The sequence below is a fragment of the Sinohyriopsis cumingii genome, chromosome 10 (assembly GCF_028554795.1).
Source record: "Sinohyriopsis cumingii isolate HCF-2022 chromosome 10, ASM2855479v2, whole genome shotgun sequence".
Taxonomy (NCBI): domain Eukaryota; kingdom Metazoa; phylum Mollusca; class Bivalvia; order Unionida; family Unionidae; genus Sinohyriopsis; species Sinohyriopsis cumingii.
This window is the reverse complement of record NC_142970.1, coordinates 40,939,968-40,955,729: the sequence shown is the minus strand read 5'-3', so window position 1 is coordinate 40,955,729 and position 15,762 is coordinate 40,939,968. Positions and strand designations below refer to the sequence as shown.

Genomic DNA, 15,762 nt, shown 5'->3' with positions numbered 1-15,762 from the left:
TCGGGTACACAAGGTCTTGCCATCGCGACTGACTTCGATTTTGGACACGCCAAAGTGTTGAAAGTAGAAAGGATTTTTTTTCGGCAGCTCCGTTGAAGGCTGTATTCTCGACGATACCAACGATCAAACGTTTGGGTAACTGTCCTTGGAACAGATGATCTTCGATCATGGATCGCTGTCCCTTGGGAATGGTGAAGGTTTTCACTTCCACGCGTCGTATGGGATACTTGGCAGTCGTTCTGCTCAACGTCTGACTGATGTTGTTTCCCACTTTAGGTAACACTTCCACATGGCGTACGTAGAGTCTGGCTTCTAGGATTTTGGTTTTGTAACCGTCACTATCAGCCATCAAATGGAAAGCGGCACTGCTACGATTCAGTCTCAGGCGGACATCCACCCCGTTCAGCAAATACTTTTCTTGCAACCACATGTCCAAATGCAAACGATCCATCAGTTCTAAACTTGTGTCGGCTCCCGTGATTCTCTTTCTTCGTTCTACAAATCCATCATTGTTGTCTTTCTTTTCATCAGTTTCCAATATTTCAAACTTGGTAGGTTCGTCAGCTTCCCATACCACACAGGCATTGAGATGAATGTTCTTGGCATCTATTCCGTACGTCAAGAGATTTTCCAGGTAGGCACGATAAGGGTAAGTATCCATGCTGCTACTGACCAGTTTGTTATTCAAGTACAAGTCCACTCCACTGAACAAGGAATGCATGAAATTGTTGACGGGAGCTACTGCTTCATCGTCTATAGGACCTCCAGTCTTATCTAGAATTTTGACTTTCAGGTACAAGTAACTGCTATTCAGATCGATGTAATCTTCGGGCTGTCCTTTGATTTCAAACTCGATGGGAGCGGAATCGGTCAGTGAGGAGACGGGGTGAAATTCCACCCACTGGGATTCTTGCATCGTCATCATCGTGGGGGGCATGGCAAACAGATCCAGTTCCGTCTTGGAACAAGCGCAAGATTCTCGGTGCATGATTTTTTTGTCTCTTTTTTCAATAATCGAAAACGTCTAAGTCTCGAACGGTTCTTCTTTTCTTGGCCTTTCTAGATTGAAGTCTGGTGAAAGGGTGTTTTCTTCGTCGTCTCTTTCTGCCTTGTCCTTGCTGAATGCCTGACTCGGTAGCGTGCAGGGCATTTATAGGTGTTTCTCGGTGACCCAAAATGTCTTTGCCCGTTTGCAGCAAGACATTTTTGCCTGCCCTCATGAAGGCTTCTTTAGGGTTTTGTTTGTCGATGATGACATTTTGGAGAAATTCTTTGCCTTGCGTCAGTGCCGCATCTTTCAAGGCGTGCAATCCGCGTGTCACCATCGGTTTCAACACCGGGGCCACCGAACGAAAGGCCGATTTTAACATATCTCCTAAACCGTGTCCTCGCTGTCGAGCAACCCCTCGGTACACTGGATACATGACTTACGAATCGTGAGAAAACCGTTTTCGAAAATGGAGTTTCACCGTGACTTTTCCTTTGGTGAATGGAATATTTTGTCCCAAATCTCCTTTTATAGTAATGTTGACCGTGTCCAAATACGACTTACTGACAGGCAAATAGTGAGGATGTACAAATTCGCGGTGGACGTGGTAAGTGTTTCCACCTTCCTCGTCAGTGTTCGTGGCAGAATCCACTTTGAAAGGAATGACACGCAGTAACGGTACGGAGGTGTGTCCCACCACGTTATACTCCACCACATCGGAGTACACAAACATCAAATTCAGTCCTTGGTTCAGTTCTACCGGGGCACGAAATAACTTGCTAAAAGACTCGTTGTCGTAAACGATGGGTAATTCGCTTTTCTTCATCATGCTCATTCTCAGGTTCATGTCTCCGCCCAACATGTCATACAATTCAGGACAAAATAAAGTGGACAGGATTTTACTCCGTTCAAATTTCATCAAGAAGCGACGAGCTGTTTTGTGGTACTCCATGGTGACACTTTTGTTAACATGCTCCAAAGCTTTCAGAAACACGGCATTAAACATGGAGGCTATGGTGCTGACCAAATGTTGACCACTAAAATAATAGCCTGGGGAAATGAACAAGTGATAGGTGGTGTACTTTTGTGTACGGGTTTTCTTGTCATATTTGACATTGCTATCCATCCACTGTTGCAATTGTTCGTCATGAACTTCCACATCAAAAAAAATTTGATTGGGAAGGACATTGAGGACTTGGGTCGGGTGAATCATTTCTACTAAAGCCACTTCCCAATGGGCTTCGTGATCTAAGGGGATGGCTTGAGGTAATTTGGCCGTGTAACAGCACAACGTGTTCTTGGGAAACACCTCCATGGAACTGTCACTGGGTAAGGTTAAGTAAAATTGGTTTTGGTGACTCATAATTCCAGAGTTCTGTGGATGTCCGAGGGGTTAGTGGACGTCAGAGGCGTGTCTCCGCCCAAAATGGGGTTCTGGTTGTGGTTGGAGTGGTGACTGGCACTGGCATTGGACACAAGGTTCCCGTGGTTCCCGTTCGAGGTGAATTTCAGGGAGGGATTAGGAAGCAGGTAACCGATGCAACTGCTCAATAAAATGGTCCACAATTGTTTGTCTCCTTGTTGCAAACTCAAATTGGCGATGGCTGCCCCGATGACACAATACACCACGAAGATTTGTCAGAAAAAGACGATTTGCGTTTTAGGCACACGTTCTCCACACCACACCCACAAGGGTTGTTTTTGTAAATCTTGCACAGAAGAACTGGGTGAAGGAGGAGTGGTCGACGTAGCTGCGTCTGTGTGAAAAGGCATGATGGTCACTTCTTTTTATAGTCGATGACTTGCGAAGCGTCGATCCAAGAATCAAAACTGGGCGAATATACTTTCCAACGTACTTTGACTTCTTTGACACGTCGTTTGCCCACTTTACGGGTTCTGCGTTCGAGAATGCTTTCGATGTCGTACACGTCGTCTTCTTTTTTGGTGACACGTTGTAACTCGGGCAAATAAAACGTTCCTTTGAGCACTTCTCCGTTCATGTCTTCCAATTTATAGACGGCAGGATGACGGCCATGCACTCGTCCAGTGACGCGAAACAGTTCGGTCGTCCAGTTAGGTAAGTAACCTTTGTCAAAAGTGCGTTTGGTTTTGCCAATGCGCACCCAATCTCCTACGGCCAACTCTCCACTTTTCTTGGGGACAGCCCTCGTCGGGGACGTACCAAACAGACGCTCAAACACCAGCACTTCGTTGTCGGGAGTCACGTCTTGCGGGGCACGTCCGATGCTTCGATGGTAAGATTGGTTGTACGCTTGCACCAGGTGCGGTAAGATGTCGATGTACTTCAGAGTGTGGTGATGCGTAAAATATTTCCACATGCGTTCTTTCAAAGTGCGTTGAAAACGTTCCACGATGCTGGCTTTGGTTTTGGGATTCTCGGTGGTAAAAAAATGAATGTCACGTTTCTTTAATTCTTTTTGGAAAGCTTGGTTCAGAAATTCGGTACCTTTCTCCGTTTGCCATCGAAGAGGGTGACGACCGCTTTGTTTCAACACCCGTTGCAGGGCTCGCACTAACTCGCTGCTCGATTTGGAAGTCAAGGGTACGACCCAAGCAAATTTGGAAGAGACGTCGATGACACAAAACAAATATTTGTAGCCACGATTGCAGCTGGCCAAATGAGAGACATCGGCTAAATCGGCTTGCCATTGATGATCGATGCCTTCCACTCGGGTGCGACTTCTGGCAAACTTGCGTCGAATGGGTTTGTGTAAAGTGTAGGTAGCTTGTTCTTGTAACCATCGTTGCACTTGAGGTAAACGGAGACTTTTCAGTTGCGTTTTGGCAGCACGATACAATTTTTGAACTCCTGCGTAACCTGCAGGATGGGAGGGATCGTAGTAAATGCTGGCTAAGACTTTTTCCATTTTTTTGTGTTGGTTGGTGTGTTAATAAGGCACCCACTCTTGGAGGAGGCTACTCTTTTTCTCTTGGGGTATTTTCTTGGATTGCAATGCTTTGCGTGTGCGACCGGCAATAGGTGTTGAAGAGGAGGAGGATGTCTGAGCGGGGGATATCGGTTCTTGTTTCACTTCTGTCTTCACTTCTGTCTTCACTTTCTTTTTCTCTTGTGATGAAGAAGGGGTGGCCATCATCTTTTTAATCCATCCAATTCTGGAGGTAGGTGGTGTTGTTAACTTGCGTACTTTTTCTGGTGGAGTTTGAAACCCTTCTTCTTCTTCTTTTCCTTTTTCTGTCTTGGTCACTGGTACTGGTGGTACTGGTACTGGTACTGGTGATGGTGCTGGACTTTTCATCAAGGTCTTAAAATCTTTCAGAGTGGGTAGAGCTGTTTCGTCTAAAGCTTTCTGATGAAAGAGTTGCAGTCGTTGCAAGAGTTGACCGTACTTTTGCGATTTTTCTGTTTCGGACAAATCTTGGCGATCCATCAAGGACTGCAATTCGTGTTGTAACTGGGACATCTCGCTCAAATGGGGATTGGGAGATAAATGCGGGGTGTGTTGTTCTTGCCACCGATGGTATTCCATCCATCGTTTGTAAGGCACTAAAGCTAGTTTTCGTCCTTCCATGGGGTTGTCAGGGGTCGATTCTGAGATCTTGGAACTTCCGAGGCCTTTTTATCTTGCTCCCACCAGTCCTCCCAACATGGTTCCCAAGACTCCTTTCAGTATGGGGCCTAACAAGAGAGGTAAAATACCTCCACGTTGCACTAACAACTTCTTTTTTTGACGAATGGGAATTTTCTTTTGAACCATTTGGCGAAGAACGTGACGATGTTTGCCTAAGCATTGTTTCTGGTGTTTGGACAAAGGGATCGTGCCTTTCAAAACGTTCAAACAACATTCGCACACGGTATCGATGACCTCTTTGGAGGCCGTTTGAATGAGTTTTTTTCGTAGGGGTGGAGAAGCTTTGGACAGGACAGATAACATGTCCCCATGTTTGGCTAAACGTGGTGGCAGTCCTTTCCTTTTCTTTCCTTGGGGTTTTCTGGAGGGTGACATCTTTGAGTCTTCAGGAGCACCAAAAACACTGATACCCGACTTGGTCACAGGCCTTTTTTATACTGGAACGCGTCGCCACTGATTGTCTTGACGTCGTATTAGTTTGAGGACAGGCATGACACGTCGTGCAGGGGTACGTAACGGACTAAATCGAGCCAGTTCTTGCTTGGACAAATCCAGTAAACCTTGTAACATGCCCGATCTTTCTTGAACTTTGATTTTGGGAGAAGGTACTTTTTGAGCAGCAGCCACTGCCACTAAATTGGAAGGTCCTGCCAATGGGGAAGTTCTTTTGGGGGTCATTAACGGAGAAGTTCTTGGTGTGATCAACGTCTCCAAGTACTCTTCAGTTCCTGGTGTCATCAACGGAGAAGTGGATAAACGTAAGGATGCCGGAGACGCAGTCACTGCCGTGGCAGATCGTGGTTTGCGAGTGTAAGGTTGCGCCCTGGCCGAAGTGCCTCTCTTGCGACTAGTTTTCTTCTGTGGACTTTTCTTTTTCTGGGGACTTTTTCTCTGTTTCTTTTTCTGGGGGCTTCTTTTCTTTTTCCGGGGTGGTGGTGTCTGGTCAGAGGAGGGTCCTGCCACTGGAGAAGTTCTCCTTGGGGACCTGGTCTTTTTCTTCTTGGGGCTTCGTTGGACTTTTGTCTTGGGTATAACTTTGGGGGCATTAGGATCCCATCTTAAGAGTGAACGAATGATGACCCCTCCTAGAGTACCGCTCCCTCCAGGTTTCAAAATGATTTGTTTTTTGGTTTGAGTGTCGAAGCGGGGATCGGCCAGTTGGACCAAAGCGACTTTGTTTCGATCTAAAAAGCGTTTGGTTTGATGAGGAATCTGAATGATTCCTTGGAGTAATTGACGTGCCGTCACCGTGAACCATCGTAAGACTTCTTTGAGACTAGCTTCTAAGACACGAGCTCGTGTCTGTGGATCTTTTTCTCGACTGATGCCATACAAGGCACGAATCAATTTGACGGGAAGATGCGACTGAAGGGACGTCATGTTCGCACTGAGAGTGAGACAGACGAAAAAGGGTCTGAGGTTTTTATAGATTTTTTTTATGTGGAGTGAAATGAAGTCGAGGACGGAGACGTGTACAGGACAGGCCCTCCGTCTTGGCACCAGTGGTGAAACAAGTGGGTACGAAATCGCAAATCCTCAGGAGTCGTAGGTTTCAAATCGACGAGTAAATAGGCGTGTGGAGTTTGAGTGGCATCGTCGTACGCCTGAGTCAGCCAAGGCGTTCCTAACTGTTTGGCTAAGACTTGCACTTGCGATTTATCTCGAGGGCTTTTAAACAAGACCACGTAATGCGCATTGAGACTGATGGTGCGATGGGCTTTACTTTGTTGAAACAAATTTTGGGTGATGTAAACGACACTGGCATTACGGTGATGCCCTTTGTGCGTGAACCACAGTTTAATTTCTTCTTCGTCTTCTCCTAACATGTCGTCGAAAATGACCAAATGGGTTTGACGGGAGTCAGAGACGATGCCGTCGTCTTCTTTAGGAATGCTTTCCACAAACACGATGGAATCGCCTTGACTTTCTCGCAAGAGGTTGTACGCCGATTGCCACTCTTTGTAACACCACACGATCCGTTGAGGGGGTCGATCGATCAAATGATGTTTATGTTCGATCAAACGTTTGACGAATTCGGTTTTGCCTGAACCGCTAGGTCCAGCAATGAGCATGTTAAAGGGATGGCGAAGATACAAAGCCTCCCAACTGGCACGATCTAAGTGTTCGTCGATGACTTTGACAGTAGAGGAAGAGGGAGCAGAGACAGCAGAGGTAGCCATGGTGTGAGAAATGTCACTTGTGACACAAAAAACAAACAAGACAAGAGTTTATATACTTTTTCAGAACACGTTTATTGAATGTTTTTTTTCAAACATGAATACGAAAGACAAAAATACATAAAAGCCAAAGGCTTAAGTACAAGAATAAAAGGCACATGATAACCATGAACGTGGAATAAACACAAGTGTCTGTACAACATGTTTTGGGTAAAGTTCTAGCCAGTTCTATAGTAGGGGGTAAGGTCACACAAGTGTCCTCCTGAAAAGGGTCTTTCAGGCCTGTCCATGACAGTCCTGTCCTGGGTGACGGGTTCTTCTGGCACCGTCACTAACACAGGTTGAAAAGTAACTTTTTTCCTTGAATAACTCTCGTGCATACTGGGCCACCTCTTGTGTCCAAGCCTCAAAACCCTGGTCTCGGTGATGTCCAACATTTGACTCCTAACCAATCTGGTTTCTTCTTCGTCAACGACATGGTAAGTTACTTCAGTGAACAGTGAACTATCGATCTTGCCTAGGGTTCCTTTTCATATACAGACCAATACCAACGTGACCGTACGGCAACGTAAAGTGATTGGGAAGTCTCACTTGCTTCTGGTACACGATTTGATAGACTTTTTCTAGGGGTCGACTGACGATATGGTGAGTGGGTAAACGTACAATCTTGTTCGGTTGATAAGTGGTCTCTTTAAAGTTTCCATCCTCTCCCGATTGCAAGGCTTCTTTCAATGCCCCAAAGTTGACCACTCGACTGGTACGATGATTCAGAGTCAGTCCTTTCACTTTGCACGTCGTGTGCACTTCTCCTTGTTTCTCTCGGTATTCGTAGCCGTAATTTTTGGGACCACCACTGACGAAACTTAGAATCTTGTCGTCGGGATGCTCGTCTGTCCAGGCTCCTAAACGGTCTCCTTCGATGTCAGGGTGCTGTTGAATCGGGTGATGGATGTAAATGCAACTGTCCGTGTCAAAGTACAGGACGCGTTCTTCTAACAGTTCTAAAGCTTCGTACAATTTTAAGCGAGCATGAGCTGTCACGTAAGCCGCAATGATGACATTTCCAAAAGGGTCGTCTTGTACAAAGTCCAGATCTTCTTCGTAATTGACCAAGATCAAATCCTCTCGAACGACGTCCACGTGTTTCATGTATTTGGTTTTGTCGTGAATCATCTGGAAGTAGCGGGAAGGTTCTGTCAAATATTCCGTCTTGGGTAAACACGGTCGTTGTGCCATTTTACCCCACAAACAATTTAACATCACTTTGGCAAACGATCGCCTGCCTTCGTTTTTCTCTATGTGGTCTAAAGAGATGCCTTCTTGTTCATAGTATTTCTCTTTGAATTGTATTTGGTCTTCGGGAGTGTGACACCAGGACAGATAGCCGCTGGCTTCTTGCTTCAGTTTCAAAAAGGCATCCACGTAGTCGGCGAAAATGCCTTTCTGCGTGGGGTCACCCTTGTGGTATTGTTGTGTCTTGGGAAAGTGGCAAATTTCGTACACTTCTAACAGTTGGTATCCCATGTCCAGAGCTTTGAACAATTCCACGCTGACCCAGGTTCCCGTCAAGGCACGTTCTTCCTGGTTGTGATGGCAAGGTTGGTCCTGGTTGCACGTTTCGGCACAAGTACGGCACAAGGGAAACATCAGTTTGCCTTGACAATGGTGAGGTAAGACGGGATGATATAGGTTCGTGGGAGGCAAAACTTTACACTTGATCAAGCCTTCGTATTGTCGAATGTTTTTCAGGTCGATGTGTTCCGTCAGCAATTGTGGGTGTCCTACAGGAAAGCGACAATATTTGCACACGTAGGGATACAGCGAACACACATCCAAGTATTTGATTTCTTCTCCTTTCTCTTCGTCGGCTTGGTACAGCAAACAGGTGGCATTGGTCCTTCCTCCGTACAAACTATCCCTCGGGTTCAACGGGTCCATGAACTGGTAACTTTCCACGAGGCGTTTAAACTCGGGATCGGTTTTCATACGGTGATCGTACTCGTGTTCCCACATTTCCACCACTTGGTATCCTTGCTGTTCTAACTTTAGGCGCCGCTGACAAGTGTCCTGGTACAAGTCTTCCATGGTTCGTTGTAAAAACTGATTTTTAGTGCTACGGTCAGGGTAACAGATGGGACATCCGTGAAATAAGCAGCCGTTAAACTCGTACACGATCTTGGGGTTTTCTAAGTCCCAGCCATCGACCGAATACGTTCCGATGGTGTTTTCGCCCCCTCCGTTGCGGGCATGCTGGATCCACTTGTCTTCCTTGTCGCACAAGTAATGTAACCAACGTAGGGCTTTGACCGAGTATTGACGTTTGACAAAGTGGGTCGTTTGAGGACTGATGACAGCTACGGTGTTTTCAGGCATGAATCGTTGTCGATACACTCAGGAACACGCTTTGGCAATGGTGCAAGCTTCTTTCAAAGGATCGACCCCTCCGTGTTCCATGAACAGTTCTCGAAATTTTCCACAGCAACGCCATAAAATGTCCACGTCGGAACAACAATACTTTAGCATTTCTTCCTGAAAGTCGAAAGGGTCCGAGGCGTGAGCTTGGTACCAAGCGTAGAAAGCTTCTCGTTGTTCGGTACGCATGTTGTCGGGGTCGTAATAGTGAGCCTCAGGTAAATGGGGTAGAACGGCATGTTGATTGGCTTCCATATTGAAAAAGTGAGGAAAGTACCCTTTAGCCCTTTCTGTCATTCCAAACGTTTTAAGCATTCGACTCAAAGGCATGGCCAAGTAACTCATCGAATCTTTAAACTGCACTTGTCCCACTTGCATGAAAATGATTTTGGCTCCGTTCAAAGTCACTTTAGGACGCTCGGTGCCTTGTTCCATATAGTATCTCAAAAGAAACTGTCCATCGTATCCGGAGAAATTGTGAGCCATCACCGTGGCATGACGATGACAATCTCCGTAACGTTCGATGTCCTCTTGGCTCCACGTCTTGTCGATGGGGTCTAAAACCCATTGGGCAAAATCGGCTAACGTGTTCGGTCCCCGAAAGATTTTTTCACGCCCTCCAGGAATCTTGCTGCAGTGAGGGCAATGACTGAAGATAGGTTCTTGAATGCACTTCTCGCATGCTCGATGAGCCACGCAGAAATTAGGAATGTGAATGCCGGTCTCTTGCATGCATTCGAAATTGAAAAAGATGAAATTGCCTTTCTTCTTGTGACCGTCCTCTTTCTCTGGTGGGGGTTGGTATTTTTGCACGTAGCATTGGTGTTCCAAGTCCACGATGTGGTGACAAATGTGACATTTTTTCTTTCCTCGACATACGTGTGCCTTGGCATTATTGATAAGTATGCCTTGTCCACAGGTAGGGCACAATCTCAGGAGTTGACAAGCACATTTCTTCTGTGAACCTTGTGTTTTCAAATGTTGTTGGTAACAGGTAGGGCTGACAAACGTGCGCAGACAAGTCGAACAAGGCACTGGTTCTTCGCTCAGACAGGGTGGAGAGGCCAAACATCCAGAGCATTTCCATCCACAATGTTTGTGTTGCTCTCGGTTATTATAACCATAGTCACATTTCTCACAATAATAAGCATATCCCAGGAATCCGTGATACTGGTAATGGTATCGAAATGGTCATCGTGATGATAAACATGAATGTATTTTCCGTCCTTAAAACGTTGGCCTCGAAACAACAGAGGCCCGCGCATTTCTTGAGGGTGCACTTTCAAGGTGTAGCGTGGAGCTAGGGCATCTTGCAATTTTTGCATCTCAGGAATGCCACAGGGTGTGTCTTTGGACAGGCCAGCTTGTTGCAACAGGAGTTCCGCTTCGTTTCGTTGTTTTTTTTCGGTTCGATTTTCGAATGTTCTCCCAGGTTCTTTTCTATTCTACCGTGTCGTTCTTGTTGGCATAGGTTCATCCCACCACGATGGCACGGGCTAAGCACATCTGGTCTTGAGGGTTGTTAATTCGGACGAGACTCTTTTTGGTGTTGCGAAGGTCGTTCACCAGTAGGACCTTTTTGCGTCCTGTCCCTTGAGGAAGAGAGACGTGAGCCATTTTCAGTGTGGCTTTACCATCGGTGATGTCAAACTGGTCATTAGATTGTTGTACGTGTTGAATCTTGTCCATGACTTTGGAAGGGGTTAGCTCTGCGGGTCTGCTAAACTCGATCCAAACAGGGGATTTCAAACCATCGTGATCTATGGATAGTGTCAAGCGATCGTCTTCTTTGGGTTGACATTGTCGCTTGAGTGCGGTGAGCAAAGAATCCCACATCTCGGTGATAAACCCTTCTGCTTTCTCCAAGGGTACGTCGGCCTTGAAATCTTTAAACTTCACCGTGTAGGTGTAAGCCGTGGTTCTAAATTTTCTAGAGGAGCGCTTTTCCGTCTCTCGAATGGAATAGTACTTTTCAGGGTTGACTAAGGGTGGTGAACTTGGTTTAGAGGGTTCGGATTCTGGTTCACTCATGTCCTCTTCAAAATCACTGGCATGAATTTGTGCCAAGATTTCAGCCCTGGTACGAGGCGATAGATCAAGTTTCTGCCTCGTACTTTCTTCTTCTTCTTTCTTCTCGAATGAATAGGATCGTTTCATCTTGAGTGCAAAACATCAAATGACTCAAGTTCAAACACCATAGACTAATTTATAGTCATGGCAAACCAGCGTATATAAAAAGGGTGTGTCTTGTCCTTTCACTATTCATTTCACTCTCAAACCGAGGAGAACGATGGAAGAGACTATCCAGATGGAACGTTTCGTCAGAGCTTTGCGAGGGGTCATTAGAAAATTCTCTTCAGACCAGCCGAGGGACTACTCTCCTTCCTTTCGAGATAAGAGTCAGGATACTTGCTATATCTGTCAGAGGAAAGGGCATTGGTCTTCAGAGTGTCCAGACCGTCAAAAAAGAAAAAAAAAAACAGGGGCTAAAAAAGAAAAAAGTCAAGATACCTGTTATTATTGTAAAGAAAAAGGACATTGGTCTCCAGATTGCCCAAAAAAGAAACAAGAGGAGTCAGAAGAAAAGAAGGATTCTTCAGAAGAAGGGAGGGATTCTTGGGAAGAAGAGAGGGATTCTTCGAAAGAAGAGAGGGATTCTTCAGAGGAAGAAGAGGAAGAAAGAAGACAATTCTATTTAAAAGAAGCAAAGAAACAGGAGAAGAAAAGAAGAAGGGAAGAAAATGAGGAAAAAACGGTGAAGAAATTCAAAAAACAGAGAGACTAAACAAGGAGAAAGAAGAAGTCAATGAACTTTTAATTAAAGTGTTCTGTGGTGAATTGTGAATTGGATTGTAAAAAATGGATAAAAGAATACATGAATGATATAAGGTAAGTGTCTTTGAATTTTGATTTTAAAATAAGAAGCTACACTCACGCACTCATACACAGACACGTACTATAAGGGTAAAATGGGTGGGGTTTATTTTTGAGTTATTGGCAAATTGAAATTGTATTTCTTTTCGAGAAATGTGGGTGGCCCTGAAAAGGGCCTTTTTATTTTGGTGTAGGGGTGAGTTTAACCAATCAACTTTAACTGCCTTAAGCCTTTGCCACGGCCAAGGCCTACTTCTGATGATTGGGTTGAAATCACTAAGGGTGGTACGACAGGCTTAGTCACAGGGTTGGTGTGTTTAGCTCGGGAAGGTCGTATTCTCTTCGGTCGTGATAAAGAAGTCTGATACATTTGTTTCAGACTTCTTAACTCCGCTAAAATGTCCAACAGTACCGTAGCCGTTTGATTTTCACCCTCTTGTTTCTTTGCTGCTACTTCTTCTTGCTGTTGTTGCTGTTGTTTTTTTCTTACCTCTTCTTGTTGCTGTTGCTATTGCTGTAGGAGAAAAGCTTGTTCCGCTTCCTTTTGTCGTTGCATAAATTTCTCCAATTCTTCTTTCTGTCTCTGTCTAAAATTCTCCACTTGCGGTAATGAAGAAGGTAACGAAGGTTCCGGAACAAATTCTTGCGAGGTAAGAAAATCCACAAAATCCCAATTCACCTCTTCTGAAAGTAAGTCCGGGTTCCCTTGGGCAGTCTCCCCTGCTGGTGCACCCCAATGGATCGTTTTCTGAGTTTCCGTCATGTTGAATCACTGTCGCATAGATTGACTGCACACAAGCGCTAGCGAATCTATATAGACCAACTGACGTCACAGACTACTCTCTTCGGATTGGATGCGGGCTGACTGAATTTTGTAACGCGTGTTTGGATTGGTGAATGAACTCAATCTGTTTCAATCCTGCCTCTACCTATTAATATGCGCAGTTCAGTGCATTGATTCACTTGTTCTCGTCGCTTCAAGATGTGGACCGATGTGCAATCTTCTACGCTTGTGTCTTCCATGATGTTCCGGACGGACATACCCATGTATGTCCGATCCAAGTGGACTGTTGTCCACAGGACAAACACCAGTCTGTGGATACGTAGGATCTACGTAGAAAGACAAGGATGCCTCAAAAGAGTCCTGATTTACGGTCCTACAGTGAAACGCAGCCTAAGGACAAGAAGAAGATCAATGCGGTGCCCTTTATGTTAATGAATACATTAACATAAACCCAAAGGCCCTTTTCAGTGCCAGCCATATTTCTCGAAAAGAGATAGCCTTTCCATTGCCTACCCCCTTTTTTTTTTAAATTTAAATTTAAATTTAAATTTAAAAAAATTTTTAAAAAAATCCCAAAAGCCCAAACTCTATTCCCCATGTTAATTTCCCTTGTCCCTAGACAGACCCAAACTCTATGTTAAATTCCCATTGTCCCTAAAGTGACCCACGATTTCTCTCCATGTTAAATTTCCATTGTCCCTAATCTGACCCAGGGGTCTTTTTAATGCTAAGTCCCATTGTCCCTAATGTGCCCCACTTTAACACTATTATGATACACTTATCATACCTGTATATGAAATCTTAATACTAACACTTATACTTGCAATACTACTACTAATAAAAACACCTGCATTGATAATTTGATTATGTTCAATTGGACTTGTATCTAAATGATCACCAGCTGTATGAAAAGACATATTTTAATATATAGATATTGGATGGAATACTAGTTACCACAATTGAATAGTCATATGATAAATGATATATTATTTTAAACAATTTATATTTGCAGTGAAACATTCTTTTACATTATTTTCACTTAAATTTCATTTATAGAACAGTATACTCTGCATTCAATAAATTACTGAAATGGTTAATAATACAACAACAAATACTGCAACTTCCAGAATCACAAAAATCAAAAGATATAAACAAAAACGTCCCTACATGTATCAACAGTTGTCACTTAATAGACAGAACTATGAAGATTTAGAATAGGATGTTAACAAATTAGGTACTCAAGTTAAAAAGAAAAAAATACCAAGTAAGCTTACTACCAAAAAATCAAACAATAACAGTGAATTTTAGTACATTCCCAGGAAACAGAATATATGATTTTTCTTAACTTGATCTGATACATCTTAAATCTATAGAAAATGATTCATATTGCATGACTAAAATATTATGTAAACAAAAATTCCATCACTTTTTTCAGATGCAACATGCATACCCCAACCCATCCTTCTTGATCATAAAGTATACCAGCATTCCACTATAAGATGGGGAGCTGTAGTGGCTCAGTGGTTAGCTTTCTGGACCTGTGAAATAAGGTAGGTTCAAATTCTACCATCAGACCAACCTGGGTTAGCTACCATGGTGTGTCCTTGGGCAAGGCACTATACTTAAAGTTCCTTGGCACTAAATAACTTACTTGTGTTGGTTTACCATAAAAGGCCAAACCAAACACAAAAAAACAACAACTTTAAAATATGAGTTTTGTCAATACTAAGTAAATGAAAATCATACTGAAGAAATGTTTTTGTTAATACAGTTTAATGGATCTAAAAAATCTCTTTCTTCTGCAGGAGTTTAAAATGTTAAATTAAAAAGGTCATGGTACACATTGCTTTGTTCGTACACATCAGGCTCCGTAACCCATATCCAACTAAAAATTTTAGTAGAGTCTGAATAAAACATATTTTAATCTGGATGATAATATTCTTTCTCCATTCATATATTACACCACCAAGATTGATCCAAATAAGATTACATTTTACTATAACACTGAGGATGAGTATGCCTCTAACAACTGACAAATGTGGAAAGAATGGAGTTAAACTGAACTTTGATTTCTTTTCAACCATAGCACAAGATGATCATTTATTATGAAAAAACCTGAATAAAGTTGGAGTTCATAACCATGACAGTCTTGATACAATATAAATTCAATATATTATTGTTGTCTTGAGGTATAGTTCTGTATATTACAATCTCACACAAGATCAGGGTATATTTTAGTACCATACAGTTAATTCGGGATTGTATTAATACCTATTCTGGTGAATGAACATTAAATAAGGTTTACTATTTTGGAACCAGTTGCAATAAAGTTTACTAAACAAGAGAAAATATGACTTTACTATAATATCTAAAATGTAAAATCTGCAAACAGAATACTTGCTTGACTTTACACTTCAACTATATCATAATATTTATTTGAAATGAATTTATACAAATGGCATTAAATTGGGTTTCAGGCTGGTAATGACAATGGTAGTAGTGAATAGGGACAGTCTAGGGACTAGGGAACTTCCATGTTAAAAAGGGTATATCCACTCTGGGGACTATGTAATTTAACATGGGAGAAAAAAAAATATCCATTCTAGGGACAAGGGGAATTTAACATGGGAGAAAGAAAAAAAACTATTCACTCTAGGGACAAGGGAAATTGAACATGGGGAATAAATCGTGGGACTGTCTTGGGACTAGGGGAAATGGAACAGGGTCGGGACCCTATTTTAATAAGGTCCCGACCTGATGGGTCTATGAAAATGGAACAGGCGAAAATTGAAACAGGGAGGGGTCTCTATTTTTTTATTATTTTTTTAAACAAAAAAATAAAAAAAGGGGTAGGCATTTGAAAGTCAAGATCTTTTCGAGAGATAGGAATGGCCCTGAAAAGGGCCTTTGGTTTTA

At 43.3% G+C, this 15,762-nt stretch overlaps 2 long non-coding RNA genes across 5 annotated transcripts in view; one reads left to right on the top strand and one right to left on the bottom strand.

Moving 5' to 3' along the window:
- The window catches only part of LOC149789907 (uncharacterized), a 2,017,354-nt gene that overhangs the window by 425,046 nt on the left and 1,576,546 nt on the right, over positions 1-15,762 (bottom strand). The gene's annotated exons all lie outside the window — the stretch shown is intronic.
- LOC149789918 (uncharacterized) overlaps positions 1-15,762 on the top strand; it is a 35,337-nt gene that overhangs the window by 8,015 nt on the left and 11,560 nt on the right. Inside the window, exon 3 of one of the 2 annotated variants that reach the window (XR_016424007.1) lies at positions 14,282-14,396. This is a non-coding gene — a long non-coding RNA (uncharacterized LOC149789918). Of the gene's footprint in view, positions 1-14,265; positions 14,397-15,762 lie in introns of those variants that run through there. The other variant, XR_016424008.1, reaches the window with a different exon arrangement.